The 20519-nt window shown below is 49.1% G+C and overlaps 1 protein-coding gene across 1 annotated transcript in view; it reads right to left on the reverse strand.

Annotated features, from left to right (window-relative positions):
- Nucleotides 1-13777, reverse strand: part of LARP1 (La ribonucleoprotein domain family member 1) — a 34746-nt gene extending 20969 nt beyond the window's left edge. Inside the window, exons 1-2 of the mRNA XM_027643058.1 lie at nt 13694-13777; nt 5208-5234 (exon numbers count right to left, since the gene is read on the reverse strand). The gene's annotated coding sequence lies outside the window, so the exon portion shown is untranslated. The remainder of the gene's footprint in view (nt 1-5207; nt 5235-13693) is intronic.
- Between the last annotated feature and the right edge of the window lie 6742 nt (nt 13778-20519).

Here is a 20519-nt window from a genome sequence, read left to right on the forward strand (position 1 = left end):
CTGCTCCTCCCTGGCCCCCCCAGAGAAGCAGACCTGCCACCTCTGGAGATCCCACCTCCATGAGACCCGGGAATTTCTTCGTCCATCGCAGCTGTAACACTGAGACAGGAGCAAGCCCTGTGTGCATCTACAGGCTGTCCGGGGGGAAGGGGGGGGGGCAGACCAGCACAGGGCCCAGGCTAGGGGGACCCTCCCTCCTCATCCTCAGTGCTGCAGATCGGGTCACCTTGTCAGCAGCAAAAGCTGATAAGCACCAAAGCCCACAAACAGGGCCCAGCCCAAGGTCCTGGACCTTATCTTGAAAGCAGGAGGCACACTGGAAACCTGACCAGTGAGACCAGCACAGGAGTGGCATTCAGCAGCAATGCTCCAGCCACTGGAGTCTGCATGCCCAGGGCTGGTGATAGGAATTTGCCTCCCTGTTAGCCCACCCCTCTCTCCACAGGGTGGATAAGTGAACTAGACAGACACTGTCATGCCAAGAACAGAGAGGGAGCGAAGGCAGAGCGCAGGAGTCACACATGGGTACCACTGCTGTGGACAGTCCCAGAAGAAAAGATGTGCAGCAACAAAATCCAAGAGCATCACCCGCTCCCTCTGCCACTGCAGTGAAACAACTTCAAAGGAAAGGAAAAACAAAAGCCTGAGGACCAGACATCATTAATCTCTTGTCATCAGCAGAGGGGTGCTCTCTGCCCGCATCCCACTGTGGCCACTGAGACAGCAAAACCAGTGGCACCCACAGCATGAGCGAGAGGAGGTCACTGTCGTGCTGACATGATCCCTTTAATGGCCGTCAGCCTCTTCTGCAGCTGCAGCTGGGGACTTGGAAGCTGACAAAACCCTTCCTGGGAAGCATCTGGTACGTCTCACTGTAAATATTTAACAATGAAGAGACAGGAATGGAGAGCCAAGCGTCTGCCGCGAGACCCTCCAGCTTCAAGCGTTCACACTGTCTGTGAGGAGACTGCACAGCTCCCACTGCGCCAGTGGAGGGGGTGAGGGGTCGTACAAGGCTAAAGTGCAACCTCTGCACAAAATACGCCTCTGGAAAAACCTGTCATCTCAAAGAAAGGGGCTTTTAGAAAGGAAACTGTGACGTAATTTAAGTAACATCATTCCTAGTTCCTCCCACTTTGATTCCCGTACCTGACTTTGGTTACTTTTGCAGAGGCATCTCAGTAGGACCAGAGTGCCCCCTGTGCAGTGACCACTTAACCTCGCCCTCAAAGCCTGCACCAGGACAGCTGCAGACCTGCCTCCCTGACTGCATATAATGAGGAGACTGAGCAGCAGCTCAGCTTGTGAAGCCAAGGAACACAGAGCCACCACCAGGCAGAAATCCAGCCCTGTCTCCTGGGGTGGAGGAAAGCAAGAACGATTTGGAGGCAGGAGAGCAAGTGCAGAAAACGCTCCCAGGAATTCAGGGAGGCCAGACCTAGGTCACCTGCTAAGCAAAGTGTCTCCAGAAATGAGCTGAGAAAAATCTTACAGTCCCATAAGCACCTGGATTAAACTAAGTGCAGGTATGGGGACTTCCTCCAGCTGGCAAATCCAGAGCATTAAAACCATGACAAGGCACTTAAATATCCCTGCCATCTTTGAGAACAAGCAGAAAGGTTTCTTTTTTTGCTACTTAAGGATTACTGTACCTCAGCCAAGCTGATTTCAGGACATGCTGTCCAAGCACAAAATACAACATCCTCACTTGTGCCTCCCACCTTAAGCCAGATACAGAGAAATTCCAGATTTTCTGAATAACTTTGATACAAAAAAACCCTGCCAACTTCCTTCCTGGGTGCTCAATCACATTGATCCTGGTGCATAAACCACTCTCTCTAATCTAGGTAATTTCAGTGCTACAGGTGGCTGCCTCCCCTGTGTCAATACACAGCATAAAAAACAACCTAGTAAATCAGTCTTCCCAAAGAAGTCAGGAATACCCAATTAAAAAAGAGAGCAACACAGCACTTTCCTAATTTAAAGATCTATCTCCCCTCCTTTTCTTTATAAAGGATTAAAAACTACTTCCTTGCAGTGGTAACATCACCCTCATCTCTTTATGGAAAACTTCACAGCGTTTAATTCAAAGGGGTATTTATAACTCAAGAAAGATATCCCAGCCACAGCTGACAATTGTACAAAATGAACAGGTCGGGGTGCAGCAGCAGATTAAAACAAGTCATCAGGAGTAGTGAGACCAAGACAGAGCATCACTTGTTGCTCTCTTGAACACCAGCACATTCACAACTGCACCCTGCAGTCAGCTCTGGTCTCTGGATTTCAACAAAGGCACAGCAGTGTTACAGATGGTCAAAGAAAAGCAATTAAACCACCCAGAGGCAGCTCCTCAAGAGGTGAGACTAAAAAGTCTGGGATCCTCCAGCATGGAGAGGAGGAGGGCTGGCTGTGGCACATGAGGCCAGGAGGGCACAGGCACAGCACACGAAGCCAGCAGGAGGTCTGCTTGAAGTGATAGAAGTATTCCCTTCAGAAAGGCAGCAAATTTCACCACCACACACAGTAGCAGGCTCTGGGAGGTGGAGCATCAGCCACCTCAGAGAGGGGTCTGGTGTTCAGGGCAAACACATCCGCAGGAAGCCCAGCTGCAAATGTACTCCCCCAGTTCTCCTCCAACAGCAGAAGTGGGGAATATCAGTGTCCCTCTGCCCTGCCACCACCCTGCCAAGCCCAGCCCTGCATCTCCCAAGGGTGCTAACAGTCTCTCAGTTTTCCATGTGAACTCCAGATCACACGGTTTGAAGGGGCTTCTCCTGATGCCAAATCTAGTTGGTGGATGTGGGAGAGGAGAGGACCAAGGAACTGCTGTGCCAGACAGAAGGAAAGTCAGAGGCCTCTCTCCAACAACTACTGTATTTCCAAACACTATTAGGTAACCAGGACGCAAACACTGCTGCCCTTCCACCTCCATAGAGCTCACACGTGACACCAAGGCTGAGGGCAGGACGCCTCTGGCATCCATCACTAACAAGTGGGAACACGCTTTGGGGCACTCTGCAGCTACTGTGCCTACCAAACGGCTGATTTTTGGCTCGGGCTCCTCACCCATGCAATTCCCAACCCTGTTACTGCAACTTAGCATCTTCCATCACTCTGCTAACTGCTTCGTTGGGAGGAAGAACAACAGACTTTTCACTCAGACGGAAAACTGCCCATACAGACTCATCTGACCTTACAAGATTAACCTTAAAAAACAGGCACTGACATAGGTATGGGAGTCTCAGTGACTTGCAGTAACAGACTTGAGCAAATTAACTCATTCAATAACCTCAGCAAGGAAAGGGAGGTGAGGGAGTCAAACCCAGCAGCTTGAGGAGTGCACAACAGCTCTGGTGCCAGGTATGCTCCCAGCGCTGCTCTGCCTTCGCCTGCTGTGCTCACACTTCACTGTGGTTTGAGATACCAGGGCTTCCAGATAAGCTTAGTGCATGGGAAGAAAAGGCATGGCACCAGCTTGAAGGTTTTTCTGGAGAAGGTTTTTCTGGAGAAAGACTATACAGTGTCCTGTGTAGCTACTATAAAGAGGAATCCTGTTTGAGCTTCCACTCATCTCCTAAAAAAATACAGAATTGTTAAAAAGCCCCAAGGTCTGTAGGTAACATTTTCTGTAACACTACTGACATGTAACATGCACTTTCTGAAGCACTATCATCTGCTGCAGACATACATTTGTGCCCCACCCTGGAGGTCCCCAACCAGCTGGAGAACAAGAGGATGGAGTTGTGCTAAGCAAAGGACATCTCTGAGTTTTGCAGCACAGGCAGACAAAATCCAACACCCAACAGACAGATCTTAAGCAGGGTGGAGAAAAGCCTCTTATGAACTCAACACATGGGAATGTACCTTTGCTCCTTCAAAACCAGTCTTAATATGTCACTCTTACACACATTATGAAAGCAAGAAAATCCTGAGACTTACAAATGTGGAATCAAAGCCTTAATCCAGTGGATTCAGTTATATACCACAGCCTCATTAGCTGGCTAGGGCTCTGGAAACACATCCACAACACCCAGCCCTCTGTTCAATTCAGAAGATAAATTACACTGTCTCCAATGTTACACCACACTGCTCTAAACCAGCAAGTTTCTTTTACTGAACTCAGCTTTAAGACAATGGTGTTGACTCCCATACTTCCAAATCCTAATCATGCAATGCTTCCACAATCAGCAGCAATTTATCCTCACACTATCCATGAACTGGTGAAATGTAATCCCATGCAAAGCCAAAGATGGAGGTCAGAGGTGCCTGGGGTTGCACAAAGCCAAGACAGGCACTGACTCCCACTCCCAGTGCCTTGCTACAGAATAACTCCACATGGCACTACAGATCTGAGACAAGATCTTATGGACAGATCTTGGTATCACAAACCTTTCCTTCAGTCCTGGCACTCTGAGAACATTAACCTGGATGAAGACCTTCTGGCAGTTTGGGAAAGGCAAGAATTGAGATCATCAATACTGGCTACATTCCTTTTCTGATTTGGGATCTACCCAGAGCAGCCTCCCTTCCTCTCAGGGACCCCGATCCATTTCTGCTCCGTCCCTCCCAGCGATGTGCACACACTACTGGGGCCAGGAAGTTTTCATTGGTCTTGCACTGATGGCAACACTGTTGTATTTCCGTTGTCCTTAACAGCAATACTAGACAGCAACACAGACTACAAGCCACAGGGAAAGTCTGAATCTTTCCAAAGTACTGCAAATTCAAATACACATCTTCAGGTTCATGGACACATCCAGTTACACACAAGTAATATATAAACAACAGCAAGTCTGAATTACATTTGCATCTTGACATGTCAATGTTTTTCTATTATGATTGATGACCAAGACCAACAGGTTGCCAAACTCTTTCACCCTGGAAACCCAAATTTGCTAAGCTACAATGTATGGGAGGAAAGTAACCTCCTAGCTGTTTAGTCATCACTATATGAAAGCATAAAAGATGTCACTGCCATATGAGGATGGCCAAAATATTAGAGGTTTGTATTTTAAGAATTTTTTTTTTGCTTGGGTTTTTGGGTGTTTTGTTGTTTTATTGTTTTGTGGTTTTTTTTTTAAATTAATGCCCATTGCATATTCTTCTACCAGTCTTCTGTATCTGGTTAGTGCTGGCTCTGCAGAAAGAGAAGTGCAGGGAAGGCAAGGGAGAGGGTTTGAAGAGCTCCATTTGTACTTAATACATACCAGACTGGCTGTCAGTTGGAAATATATCTGTAAAAGAAAAAAAAGAAAGAAAAAAATTCAGTACTGGTTGCAGCTGGAGTGCGAATCATATTTAAAAGGTCTCCTCTCTCGATTTGTTTGCTTTAGCTAAATAGAGGAAGTATTTTCTTAGTATCTCAAGTTAAACATCAATCCAGCTTGGAACCCACCTCGATTCAACTACTTGTTGTGAGAAAGATTTTGAAGGAGTCTGTGTTTACCTGAACACATTGCTCTCATAAATAACCTTCTGTATTGGCTTCTAACACACAGCATTGAGCAATAAAAGAGGTTGCTGAGATGTACAAAGATCCACACAATGAGTTAGTTGGTGGCACCCCCACACTTCCCCTGAGCAGCAATATCAGATGGAAACCTGCAGAGAACATCTAACAGGGAGCACAGGTGGAAGCCAAGGCAAAAGCCAAGTGAGCATTTTCCTCATGGTCCTTGGTTTTCGCAGCCACCAGGGACATCAGCAGCTGTGCCTGGCTCTAACACAGCACCTACACCAGAGAACAGGCAGCCAAAAGCACCCAACCATCATCAAATGGGCACCCAGTGCCTTGGCACATCACCCACCACCCCAGAAGAATGCCTTCCCCTTCCCAGCTCAGGTGTCCCTGTCAGCAACCACAGCTTGCTGTGGAGTCTGGGGGAGTTAAGACTCTGACACAGATAATTCAACCCCACGACCACCCCACGTTTTTTCCAGTTAGAGGTACAGGTCCTTCTCTTGAAGGACCCTATTTTTTGCTGGGAAGATGTTTCTTGAAGTAGCTAGGAAGGACGAGATGGAAGATTTTTCATTTGAGGAGCACACAGGACACAATGTGGAGAAACCCTGTTAATAAAGGCTCCCCCAGAAGCTATGAAAACAGTACTTTTGAGACAGCAATACATTATGTTGTTTTCTTCAAGTATCTTGGAAGAGGAGGGTGAAGGGAGGTTGCCAGCAAGGCAAGGTCTCCTGGGACAGGGGCAGGCCCCTGGCTCTTGCTTATCAGCTACCCAAAACACACATTCAGCTGGAAAGTCACAAGGACTATCCCTCATACAGGGCAATGCTCTTTGGCCTGGGCTCAGCCAGTGCCAAAACAGCAAAAATACACACAAAGAACTTCTATTTCTTTACCTTTGACAGTGCACCATGTTCAAAGCATCCTCAGGCAGGGATGTTTTCATCCCGCATGTGAGTAGGAAGTAGTAAGTGGAGTAAAAAGCCCTAAATCAAGACATTACACAGTTATGGTCTGTGGCCATTTGAAGGCATGATATCAGGGCCAATCCAACACATCCAGAAAAGCCTCCAAGCACCAGTCTGGATCCTTTGCAAACTGCATGTTCTACTGCAATCCTCCACCAGCCCACAACCCAAATGCATCCACTGGTATCCCACCTGTTTCGCTCAGCTATATCAGCTGTTATCAAAAAGCAAAATAAAATAATAACAATATAAAGGTTGATAAAAGAAATTCCTTTGTGCCAGCCAAGAACTACAGGCCTTGGCAATCACTGCCCTTTTGCCATACCCCAATGGGTGCAGTTCTCCAGTCTGCATTCCTGCTAGGCTGTCCAACCAACTCCTCAAACACACACTGCAGCAGAACCAACTACTCACAAGAGGTCCAGGTTAGGACCCACATCTAGAAACCACAACTGCCACCAAACCAGGCAGCAGCTGCAGGTGACCCCTCAGCAACATCTCCTGTCAGTCACACCACCACCACAACTCCCAGCCCGCACTCCCTCAAGGTCTCCTCTCATCTCACTGCTGTATCCCCCACTGCCCCATCTGGCTCTAGATGTGCGGAAAGGCTCACCTGGCTCCTCTTGAGCTCAGCCACAACTCAATAGCAGATTTGCCACCACATTTACTAGAAAAGCAGTGAAACTCCTCAGTGGCTGAGGTCGGTAGAATTCAAGGACCACACATCGTGGTCGAGGGCAGATACAGCTCACATTCACCTCAAGAGGTTTGCCAGTGCAACTCCTGCGGAGGAATGACACTTGTATACAGTGGTCAGACCTCCTGTCCAACTCATCACACCTAAAATTAACACAGATTTGACTCCAAGCTGTCCAGAGCAGAGATCCAGAACTCTGGGCTTGTAGGCAGTTTTCCCCACTGTTGAGAAGAAGGACAGAGCAACCAGTCTGCAGGACTTGCTCTTCTAAAAACAGGGTTCCTGGGAGTACACATCTGAGGCAGGGCTGGTCAGGGACTGTCAAGCACAACGACCCTGTGGGACACCTTTTTCCCCTGCAAGCACAAGTGACTAGATAAAAAATTAGACTGCCAATTAAGGGCAGCACCCCAGGTGCCCAAGAGAAGTCTAAATCAGGCAGCGCTTTCTTTTCCCAAGAAAGTCATGGCAGGGAAGGAGGTAGAAACACATGTGGCCAGCAGGGCAAAGATAAACTCCTCGGACTGCTCTCCAAGGAGCCTGTCTAGTACACTGCAGGACTGAGGCTGCCTGTCTAGGTCAGCTCCCTTCCCAGCTCTCCCGAGGTTAAAAATCAAACACAAAAGACCCAGGTACAGAGATCAGGTTGGTATTTTGGACAAGCGAAGTCCCAACATAGAAAGGCGAAGCCAGCAAACCAGCTACACCGATTCCTGCCACCACACATCCTGCTTTCCCACCTGCTACCTCCCAAAGCACCCTGATGCCAGGTCTCCCAACACAGGCCAGAAGCTGTAGGACCATGCTCCACAGCAGTTCTCCACCATCCCATCAGCTACCTGCCCAGGAGAGGCAGTCCCTACGTGGGAGCCAGGCAGCTCTGCCCTTGCCTGCATCGCACCTCCCAGCCATGCCCTGCCTGCCCCGCTGGGCCAACACTAAACAGCCTTCAAGTCAGCCCAGGGGGAAGGAGCAAGAAGTAACAGTATCATAATGCAAATAAGAAGGCCTAGGAAATTTGGGCCCTATGGTCTCACATTTCCTTCCCCTTCTTGCATGCAGACACTTTGGTTTCTCAGTATGTGCCCAAAATCAGAAAGACTTGGTGACTAAACAAAGGGATTATAATCACCACAGGAACCAGGGATCTCTTAAACCGTCGTGCCTGTCTCTGCCAAGCCAGCTATTTCCCAAGCCCATGACCATCCTTCCTGGGCTTTGTACAGTATCCACACAGCCTACAACATCTCAATGGAAAACATTCCACGACTCTTCTCGTTTTCAGGAAAGGGAGGTGGAGGAAGCAGTGAGCAGGAGGAGGTCAAGGGTGCATGGCAGAGTGTCAGGATGGGCACAGAGTGCCCCTTTCAGGACCACCAAGTGAGGGTGCAGATGTGGTACAGGGGTGCTTGCTCTGAGCACCAATACCCAGAGTTGCTGCACAAAAAGCCCAGGAGACATAACTAAATTGAGGGCAGTTGTCCTGATTTTAGGTGGTGCTGGGGGGGTGGATACAGCATCTCAATTTTTGCCTGGTGGTATTTTTACACGCAGGAGGAGCCCGTATGCTAAAATGGGGCATCTAAAGAGAAAAGCTGATGCATCCACACACATACCCCCTCCCCAGGGGCTCTCTGGCTCCTGCTGCTATTCAGGTATCTGGGACAGGTCCAGGAAGGTTACCCCATTTGTGAGCCCCCATTTCCCCTCCACTGCTCCCCCCACTCCCTGTGGAAGCACACTGCCAAGGGGGCTCCTCCACCAGCCACACTTATAGTGCTGAATCCAAATACCCTCACAGGAAGCCCATCTTCTTCCTGCTCAGAAGCTACAGCTGGGAAGGGACCTCCACCACCCACTGCCTGATCCCAGCCCCCCTTTTCCACCATGGACACTGCTTCCTCCTGGCAGGGCCCAGGAGGCAGTGGCTGAAGAGCAGCTCATTATCCCTGACGCAAGAGAAACGCTGACTCGTTATTACAGCAACCTGCAGCCATAACTGCCGAGGGGCCGCGCGGCCGCAGGCGGAGCACCAGCAGGAACCAGCTCCAATTACCCTCCTGCTCTCCAAGCTGGGGGGAAGAGGACCTCAGAGTGCTTTATGTCACCTGCCAGTCACCAAAGCACGCTGCCTGATACCACTGCACCGGTGTGCTGAGCAAAGGCTGCGCCTCTGCATGCACAGGTACCAGCAGAGATGACAGCGAGCTCCTCAGCCGCTGGGACACAGGGCTCATCCACACTGCCACTGCTACAGGAAGACACCAGCTGATTTGTTCTGGCTTTCGACCCGTGAAGTTGTAACCAAATCATCCTCCACGTTTTGCAGACAAAAGACTCGGACGTCAGCAAAAAAAAAATGACCTCTCCAAGGTCACACGGGGACTCGGCAGCAGAGACGTGACCAGAACTCGATCACAATGGCTCGAAAGCTGCAGGGCTGTGCTGGCTGCCCCAGGAGAGGGACTGGGAAGGGAAGTGCTGGTGGATGGCAGGATCGATTCGTATCTCTCCTCCTGACCTGCTGCCCAGCAGGGACGATCCAGAGAGGGAAAAAGTCCAAATTACATAGTCCACCACGTGCTGCAAAGAGACCAGTGGTGCTTGAATCTCTTCCCTGTCCCACGCAACATTCCAGCTCAAACCTCTATCATCCTCAGAGGCCAAGGCAGTGCCTGCACAGGTTCCCGAGACAGTTACAGGTCTCTTCAAAGCAACCCCCAGCAGAGAAGGGGGCGAGGTTTATTAGGAAAAAGTAGCAAAGCAAGAAACCCCAAACCCAAAGATTAGCATGGCCAATTAAATCACTCCTGAGATCTCATTTGCTTCCTGTTCCCCTCCTTTGTTACCTGCTGAGCAGGCTCGGGGAGGGTCCAGCTCTCAGCCACTTAGATTTTCCCAACCCTATCCAGCTGCCAGGTCCACACGAATACCTCCCATACCTCTTAACTTACTGTAGGAAGTATCCTTACCCCCTCTCAAAGAGAAGCTGAAGCTTGAGACAGATGGATCAATCCTAACCTGACGCTGGTTAAGTCCTAAGACACCACCTATGGTCTGTGCAAGAGAAAGAAAAATCTGCAGAAGGGTTTATCAGCACCCACATCAATTCCTCCGCAAGGGTATCCAGAGTAGCAGACCCCAGTAAGTGATTTTCTACTCTCCACTCAGAGGAGAGGTTTGGTTCCTTCTCAGACACCCTTGTCACCTACACCAGCTCAAGAGCTACAGTCAAGGTGAGCGCTAAACATCAATTTCCCACAAACCACATGGAAACAAATGCTTGAAATAGGTTTTCAGTGTATAAGCACCTGTGGGTTTGGTGAAGCTCAGCTGTGGGGCCACTGCTTATGTACTTGAAAAGGAATGAAGACCTCCATGATCACCAAGCTGTAAGAGGAACACCTCTAGAAAAAAAATTACCTATTCCAAAGTCAGAGCATTACCTGTCTGAGACAGTTCTGTAACTTTAACTTCACACCAACACTAAATTAGTACCTTAATGCTGATGTTCAGTCTCCTCCAGGCCAAAGGGGAGCAGCACTGACAGAGCAGGGCTGTGACACTGGCTAAACACGGGCACCAGTGGGACCGGCACTGTGTCCAGCAAGAGCACCTTACAGAGATCCCTGTGGAAGAGGGTCCAGGTCTCTTCTCTGAGTGCCACAGATGCCAATGGGGTTTTGAGGAATGCATCTGGTCAGCCTGACCAGAAATATGAGAACTGTCCAAACACAGTCCTGTGAATCCAACACTCACATGTGCACAGGCACACAAGGAATAACTGGAAGGTCACGGCTGTTGTTTCTCCCATCCACTTATCAGTGCTTGCACTGGAGAGAACAAACACTGGGTGTTCTCTCCTATTAACCCCTTCCCTCAACTCCAAAATGGAGAAGCAGCAAAACACTGTTGCTCCAAGCAAGAGTCCCAACATTCCTAATCATGAACCGAATAACGAACTGCAGAGGAAGTGCAGGGCACCTTAAAGGTGCTCAATTACTGTTCCCATGGAGCTGCTGGTGACCCAGCTCTGCCTCCCATTCTTTAATCACCAGTAAGCCTGAAGTGACACTACTGCAGACCTCCAGCCTTCCAGGAGACCAACCCTACATGAAACTGGGCCAAATGATCACAGTCATCCTCCCCTAACTGCTCTTTAAAGACACCGGATATTGAACAGGCAGCAAAATTTCAGGCACAATCAAGCAAAATTAACATGTCTTAAAGACTCTTGTTGAAACACAGGAACCATTCTGGTGGAGCCCAGAAGCCAACTGGATCCCATACTGTGGAAAGTGAGATAGGATGGTGTTTCCCTCTGAAAGGGTTGTCACACTATCTGTGTGCACATCAAGGGCAGGCTCAGCCTCCACAGCCAAGCTTTGCCCAAGTGCAATAAGCAGCAGGCAGGACAGATCCTTCTCTCTACAGAGGAAAATCCATTACAGCAGCCAGAAATCCAGTCTCTCCATGAAAGGGGATCCCACCCCAGCTCCTCAAAACCACCAGTATCATGGGTAAGCCTCATAATATCAGTCAAGGATGCCATAAATCCATCTGAAAACTCCAGGAACTGAAAATTGCAAGGCTCTCTCCACCTTAGGGCTGCAGGCAGAGGGCCAAGCAGGGGGGATGTAGGATACACAAGGTAGCACAGTGAAGACAACATAATTAAATCTCTTAACTGAATTACAAATCATCAGACTCACAGTCTGAGATGTTCCCTCCCTCTGGTCCAGGCTATCTGCTTGGTTTTAATCAAACACAAAGCCTTTCCAATCACCCTCCAAACTCCAACTGTGCTTGGTTCCACTTCTCTGCTGGCAGTTAGATCAACTCAGATTTCAACTCCAACAAGAGGGTTATCTCACTGTAATCTGCCAAGTCTTCTCCAAATCATCTCCACAGTTGTTGTTAGATGTTTAAGTTTAAAAATTTAAAATCATGGGTCATTTACAGAAAATTCTTCCCTGCACAGTGTGCAAATGTCACATCTATCATTCTTCAATTAAAAAACCAAAAAAGCAGAGAGCTGAGTTCACCCGAGACTGGGAAGCCAAAAGAAAAGTCCCCTTTTGTTCAGATCAGTGCAAGACCCTCCATAGTGGCCATGGATTTCTGAGCACTCAAAAGATGCATTAGATCATAGTCGGTATTCCCCCGAGCTCTCAAGGTTCAGCTGGGAGTTGGGAAATGAAATTCAATATGATTGCAGACAGTGAATTCTCCTGCTTTGTCATCTGAGCACATGGTGGAGACACCTCTGCGATTTGCTCTTCTTTTTTGCTGGGTGGAACCTCGTGCACAAATATCCCATCGCTTCTGTTTCAGTCAGAATAAAACCTCCCAACAACATTTTTTGGATACATTGCTCCACATTTTAATATCCGCTGCTACTTTGTCAGCATCCTGCATACTGCTGTCACTCTTTACACTTAATTCTTCATTCTGTTTTTCCCTTTACCTGCCCACTTGCACAGCCTTGCAGCTGACCTACCAACAAGAGCCCTGGAGGTACAAAGGTACAGTGAAGCACTTCAGCCACTCCTTTAGATATCTCTTTTTGCGCTAGAGGAGGCCAAGAGCATTGCTATTTCTTATTATGGTCAAGTCTTTATTTTCATAGGCCCATTCTGTGAGGCCAGGAGAGCTGACACAGACTTCGTGACTATTTGGAAATGCAACCCTTCTGGTTACAGCAGAGGTACAAAAGAATCCTAAGGGTCTTGCAGGAATAAACTCAGTGCTTCTTTTGTAACATTTAATAAAATAAAGAAAAAGAAGATCTGACCTTGGAGAATCTGAAGAAAATTATTTCCTGTAGTTTGAAGTGAATGCTGGCTTATCAAACATTTAAGTGTTGCTTATAAACCGTTAAGTTCTCACTCTTTTATTCTATCACTAGCTTTGTCATCTGTAAGTGTGCAGACCAGATAGTTTGGTAACTAAGATATGGTAAATTAATCACTCATTTACCCCACTGACTAGGAGCTTTCAAAACCACAGTTATAAAGAAAAAAAAAAAAAGGGCAGCGTGACTTAGTGTGAAGGTCAACTATATATCACAAATAATCTGCTTAAAGACAGTGCTCAGTATTTAGCAACATACACATCTCTGAGTTACCAAGCAAGTAAAACACCAATCTCCCCACACACCTTTTCTCTTACTTTCCCCCATCAACAAAACTCTACCCTTTCCTCATTGTTGTGGTTTTTCCAATTTCATACTTGTTTCCCCACATATTTAGTCAGGAAAAAATTCACCTCTTTCCTCAAGTGTTTCAGAACTTCTTAAAAGCTACCTTATCTAGCCCTGAAAACCCCCTGTTCTCTCCCGGCAGGCGAGTCAAAGAAGTCAAATGACTACCAGGAAAGCAGAAGCGATAAGAGCCCCCCGCGCCGGGTCCCTCCGGCGCAGCCATGCCCTGCAGACTGCAGAGTCACTCTGCAGGAGCGCGGCACACGCCGCCGCTCAGCTGGAAAAACGTGCTCAGCAATGTGCTCAGCACAGACTCTGCTTCCTCCTCCCACCGCCCCCCGGGGACTGCACCCCCATACCTGGGCCGGGAAGAGCGGAGCAGGACCCATCTCCCAGCTGCCGGTCCCCCCGGGCTCGCACAGCCCCTCCAGCGGCCCGCAGGAAGGACACGCTTCACATTTCCGCCCCTCGTCCAGCTTTCCAATCACAGTTTAACTCTGGCTCGTGTGTCAAGGACACGTGAGGTTCACAAGCCCCATCCAAGCCCCCGTTTCTCCCCTTTACCTCCCTGGCTGTCGCTCTCATGGTCACCAAGGGATCTCTGCAGAGCCTGTCAGAGATCAAAGGAGTGACACTGGAGCACTGGAGACGCTTCTCCTTCAACACCTTCCTTGTGGGGCAGGGATGCCTCTCCTCGGCCCCATCAGAGGCTGGGGCTGCTCTGGGGAGTAAGTTGGGAGCGGAGAGCAGCACCTTTGGACATGTGGCCAGGTCACAGGCCAGCTCTGCTGCTAAAGCAGCAGGTTGCAGACCTGTTTCCAGCCACTTCAAGAGGTGTCCGGCAGGAAGTGAACGTGCCTCCCCAGGAGCACAGGTTGGGGCAAGCTGTGCCCGCCAGCACATCATGAGTGTCACACCCACTCTGGAGGGAACCAGAGTGCCATTTTCTAGATCAAGCGAACAAAGGGCATTTGTGTTACCTCTGAGTGCCACCAGAGCCAGACTGAGCAGCACTGAGACCTCGGTCACACCAACAACCACCTTTGTTGACCATTTCTAAAGGAAATGGAGGCTTCCCTCTGGCCTGTGGTGCCAGAGCACCCAACCCAGCCAGGGCCACCATGATCACCCCCAACACACTGTCATTCTCAAGCTATTTGAAGCAGAGAACTCTACCAAACCTTCCAACATGTGACCACGCAAAGGAACAGAGCGACTCAAACCCACAAAATAAAAATAAAATCACAACCATGCAGAGTACTGAAGCCTGCTGCACGTTCCCATACAATGCTGAAACACACAGAAGTGTCAAGGGAAGCTGCTGCTCCCTAAGTCAGCTTTGCTCTAGAAGGACAATGAAGGTAAACCACTGATAAAGCAGGTTCATAGCCCTTCCTCCCTCTCCTTGCATATCTCAGCAGAACATCCCCCAGCACACATAGCTTTAATGCTGCAGGAAGAGCTCTTGATCTGGCAAAATCCACAGTGAGTGTCACACCAAAGCTGGGCTAGATGACTTGCTAAGGATGGTTCCAGTAGCTTGCTCAGCCTGGTGCAATATTTAGACCAGCAGAGCCACAACACATCACACACCAGTTTGCTTGGGAAGGACAATCCACCCAGGCCTTCCAAGGAAGCCCCCAAACTGCAGCACAAATGCGTGCTCTGATAGAGGAAAGTTCAGTTAAGAGGATCTTCTGGGAATCTCCAATTACAGGATGAGCCTCCCTTTAGAAACATGTTGACACTTGACCACCATTTCCACAACCTTTCCCAAAAACAAAAGTTTATCTTGCACAGCATTAGAATTGCTATCAGCAAACCTATTTCCACCAAATGCCTCGTGCCAGTTTTTACTCCACAGCTGCGGGACCTTCACATGCACACCCACGTCTTTCAGCGAAGCAATCCAGACCGACCCTGACCCAGGACTCTCCCCACAATGATGTCTAGTAATCAATTTATTCAAGGCCAAATTCAGTTCCCATTTGTTCTGGTCACCCATCAGCATTGCCTAAATACACAAGTAGCTGTAAGTTCTTCCAGCACTGCATTAACTTCTTTGAAGCCTTTCTTTTCCCTCTCCTCTGACCTGCTCAAGTTGTGCAGCTGCATTATTTGCAGCAAGATATTCAGATTAGCCAGTTACTTCAATGCAAGGAGATAAAGTCTCCCAACTCCACTCAGAGCTCACTAACAAGGACCTGGACCTGCAGAATGACTTTGGAATTGAAGCTCAGTCTCAAGTGAAGAAAGGAAAAAATGCAGAGCTGTCCGTGCTACAGACCACAGATCCACAAGAGCTTTACCCAACCCCAGGAGACAACTTCTTGCCCATGCAAAGCTCCACCTAGTCAGCAACACCACGATGGCAGAGCCCAGCAGGTATCACCAAGGTTGCATCACCTCTTTCCCCAAGCTCCCTGTGTGCACAGCAAGCCAGGGATTTGACAGAGCTAGCAGCATGGAGACTCAAGTCCTTGGTAGGAAGGCAGCAAAGGTTTCAATGCCAAGATGACCAGAGGCTAAATAACATGTTAAAGACCATACTGTAAACGTGTATCGCGGTTGGGAATGAACAAAGCTCACCAGTCCCAACTGGACTTAGGGTAAGCACAGTTGTAATAACTGTAAGGGTTAAAATATTCCACCTGGTCTGAACAGCATGGCTGTCTACTAAAATGCTCATTCCTTATTTTGCCAAACAAGCACAACCACTGAGGTGGTGTCAGAGATTCATTACAAAGTAGTCTCAAGTATGTAAAGAGCAACCCAACTCTATCCAAGTCGGCATTTGGCATTCCCCTGAGGATAATTTCACACTATCCGAGCACAGCAAAAGGATCGGGTGTCATAATCTGGAAGGGAGAGCAGAGCATTGCAGCCCCAGTGGCCCCATTCCCAGCCCTGCTTTCTGGACTCATTTTGTCTTCACATCTGAACCAAACCCTTCTGCTGCCCAATCCAGTGATCCCTGATGCACTCCTGGTGGAAACCTCCATGACACCCCAGGCAAAAAAAAGCTTAAAAGAAGAGTTGTGAAGGTAAGGAGGTGGTTGGAGAGAATCCTCCAGTGATGCCTTGGCAGTTTGGATCCAGAGGTCGCAGCAGAAGCAGGCGCTTGAAGCCCAGCAACCAGGGCCATGAGTCAGCTCTCAGGAGCTACGCTGCATTCCCCAGCCTTCCCTTCCCGAAACAGTGCAGAACAGGGCAAAGGTCCAGCACAAAGCTGAAGGGCAAAGGTATGCGGGGGAGGGAAAACACTAAGCTTCACGTTTTTTTGGTGCACCGAGTTCCAGTTACCCTCATCCTCCCCAACAAGGCGGGAAGAGTTACTCAAACGTGAATTGTGGGATCGGAACAAAACAATATTTCGGAGAGGAAACTTGGGGTGATGGGGAGGGAGGCCTCCTGCTGCGATAGCAGCTCTGCTGCAACAAACAGCCAAGAGAGCTCCACAATTACGTGCCACGACAGAGCAAGAATTGCCCAACACTTTGGAAATAGGTGTGTATAGCACTACCGAGCTGGGTGCCCGAGCAAGCAGATGTGTGTGTCTACTCTGAACGCAAAGACACGCCAAAGGTAAAATAAGCTTCCCATACATCTTATCTCCTGCGCTGGAGGCTGGTTTCAAGGAAAGCCCTATGGGGAGTTAGTCTGCAAGGGGTGAGAAGCTAACGAACCCTGCCTTCTCCTCAGGACCGGTAGCCAACCCAACCTCTGCTCTGGCATAAAGCAACATGCACTCTCTCTTAATAGTCAGGCAACCTCTGATGCTCGCTGGTAGCAACCAAGGTGTGCCTTCTGGAAAGTACTGCTTATCCGCCCAGTGCCTTTGCCAAACGGCACGCAAGAAACTCTACTCAAGAAATCAAAGCACCTCCTGCATTTCCACTAGGAAATACGCTGCTTTTCCTGGTCGAGCGCTTCCAAGGAGAATGAAAAACAGCATAAAACTTAGTGCAGGCAAAGCTCAGGGACTGCAGTGCTGGCCATTAAAACCTGAGTGTTCTTACTTCCAAGATGTAAATGGCTTTAAAAATAAAGAAGTGCCAACTGCCTTGATGCAACATTTCTTGAAATAAATCCAGCAGGTTTTCAAAATGGGGTGCTGTTAACACCTGTCCGTACCAGTGCTTGCATCAGCACCAGCCCCAGTGCAGGGCACAGCGGAGGAGTACAACATGTTCCAGGAGGTCGAGCTGTCTTAACTCTGCAAGCCACACTTCCCCTCTATAGAAGAGTTGGAGAAAATACTTTGAATTTGGTTTATAGACAGTAGTGCAAAGCTGGTTTTGCCAGAAAATGCTTCCTTTGCTACTACAGACACACACACTACCATCATGCCTTCGCCAGCCAGGCTGCTGGCTGCATTTATTTACATGATAAGAAAAGAACATGTAATAATGAGGGGACAGTCACATAGACCCTGTTACTAGATCATTAGAGTAAAAATGAGGCATCATTACATCTCTGCAGCGTCCCTCACAAGCAGTCAGCAGTGTCAAGCCCTGTCAAATAGGACAGGACGGTGCATATCTCAGGGATCAAAGGATCTTCGATCCGATCTTTGCACCCCCACTCTGAAACAGACACATAAACAAATGTAACACACATCTTGTCAGGACACCAGGAAAATTTTCTAGTGTGCCACTCCAGCTGAGCCTCAGCCTCTGCTTACAGCATCAGCAGTATCACTGCTGTTTAACTCGACCTAATGGTTGCTCCACTTACTGCTACACTGCCATGCTTCTGGGAGGTTAAAAAGCAAGGAGAGGCTTTGCTTCAAGAGTCTTCCTTCCTGAAAAAGCAGAAACATTTACTCAAACACCCTATTATATTACTGACTTCACTGCCAACCTTGAGCTCAAAAAATGTTGCAGCAGGTAGGCAAGACATGAGCTTCTGAAGGTAAATCCTGATCCGCCAAAAAGGACCCTGTTCTTCAGTCCCTGAATCAGCCCCTCAATGCACTGAACTTGCCCAGTTGTTGCAAGTCAAACAGTTCAAAACAATCGGAGGTGGGTTTGTTAAGCTCTTCCTTAACCATATTCCAACAGAAAGAGCAGAAATCCACCAAGATCTTGCAGGTGGCTCTGTCTCCCCTGGGCCAGAGCTCAATGCCTTTACTTTTATAAACATCAATTCCAACACAGACCATTACAGAATGAGTGAACACCTAAGCAGTGAGTAGGTCTTGTCTATTAAATCTGCTCTACGGGTCTATAATTAATTCAACGATTATAAAAAAAAATTAGGGCTTTCAAAGCCTGTAAAACAAGTCACAGAGGGATCCCTTTATCATTATAGAGCTGTCTTCAGCTCTACACCGCTTGGTGTCCTCACCACCTCTGGCATGATCAGGGCTGAAAACATTTAATATCTCCAGCACAGAAGCACTGCAGGATTATGAGCCAAGGCTTCATAAGCTCTGCTTAGAAGCCAAAGACATCCAGCAGTGCCTTCCCAGAGTTCAGCAGTTCTCAATTCACTGTAAGGGTAAAAAAGAGTCACTTTCCTTGGGTGATCCTTCTGGAGGTCACTACAACACAACTCACCTCACCAGCAGATTCTTTCACACAAATCCACGCCTCAGATCTTTTTTGCTAAGTATTTGCCAAAAGAAATTCTCCACCCAAAGCAGCAAAGACATGACGGGAGCCGGCAAACTCTGCGAGAAGGCACTTGGGTGCAACGCTGCCAGGCAAGGTCAGCTGCCAGCCCGCCTCTCACGGGAGCTCACCAGCCGTGTTTATTTTACACGTTTTCTGTTCTGCTAACGAACAGGCAGCAAAAGAAACAATGCCCCAAGAGAAGAGAGCCAGGCAGCAGCACTAGGGGCACTGCTGGAACCAGCTGCTGCTGCCAAGTGTCCCAGAAGACACCACCAACCAATTCCATTATTTAAACACCTTTGGGAATACTGAGACAACTGTATTGGGCCCAAGGATAATTCTGATGTTGCAGCATTACTCCCTTACCCTACAACTGGGTGGACACGCTACAGACACACTCTCACTCGCTCCCTCCAAAAAATCATCCCAGGAGTTGTAAGGACCCCCTGCTTGTGTTGGGCAACTGTCTCATCTCTCACACACCTTTGTGACTGATGGGCCTGGTAATGAATCTGGACACCCCCTAGACCAGAGCCTCAAACAGGAACGTTCAATCTTGCAATTTTGCGTTTTTTGGTTTATTTCTATGAATTGTTACCCTCAGGAGCCATCACAATGGACTGCAACCTTCACACAAAGGAGCGATGTGACCAGTTTTGTGCCATAACGCACAAGGCAAATGCAGACAGCGACGCTGTCCTGGATTTTCTTAAGCTTTGCTTATGTCAGTGAGTACAATGACAAACCACCAAACAATCTGAACACAGACTTCTACCTAGCACGATTAACTTGTCCTCTATACTTCCCCTTAAGATGACAGCTTTCCACATGGAAATTGCAGAGCTGTCCATCTCCCAAAGATCAATAACTCTTGATGAATCATCATCCTAGGTACTAACAGTTCTTACAAAATACTGGCACGTACAGTAATTGGGAATCCGATGTCATATCTGGCAGTGTGTTTCAGAGTTAACAGAGGCAGGTAGGAAAAAAAAAATAACTATTTCCCAAACAAGACGCTTAGTGAAAACTTCTGTTTTCCTCCTAGTCGCGATTCACTGGAAGCAGGTACAAGGGGGAGCGCAGCACCCATCCCGACACGCGGGGAGATGGTGCTCCGCAGCTTCACCCTTTGCTGACGACAGCAGCGGGCTACAAACGCGATTTGGACAGCGCAGCCTTCCTGGGGACAGCCCCCCCTTCCCCAGCCGTGCCCCCACCGGGGGCAGAGCCGCGCTGGGCGCCGCCACCGCCATGAGTCGGCAGAGAAAGGCGGCGCGGCCTGCGCGGGGAGCCGCGGCCGCGCACACGTGGGCAGCACAGGCCGCGGCCCGGGCACGGGGCCCCGCGGGGGCGGCGGGGCTGCGCTCCCGGGGGACCCGCACATGTGCCGGGGAACCCACCACGTTGCCGGCGCTGCTGCGGCGGAATGCCGGGAGCGGGGAGGAGGAGGAGGAGGAGAAAGGAGGGAGGTGGGGGGGGGCCGCGTGTCCGCCGCCGGGCCCGCCCGCCTCCACCGGGCCCGCGGCACCCCCCGCTCGCCGCATGACCGGGCCGCGCTGCCCTC

The sequence above is a fragment of the Corapipo altera genome, unplaced genomic scaffold (assembly GCF_003945725.1).
Source record: "Corapipo altera isolate COAL_440 unplaced genomic scaffold, ASM394572v1 75, whole genome shotgun sequence".
NCBI classification, from domain to species: Eukaryota; Metazoa; Chordata; class Aves; order Passeriformes; family Pipridae; genus Corapipo; species Corapipo altera.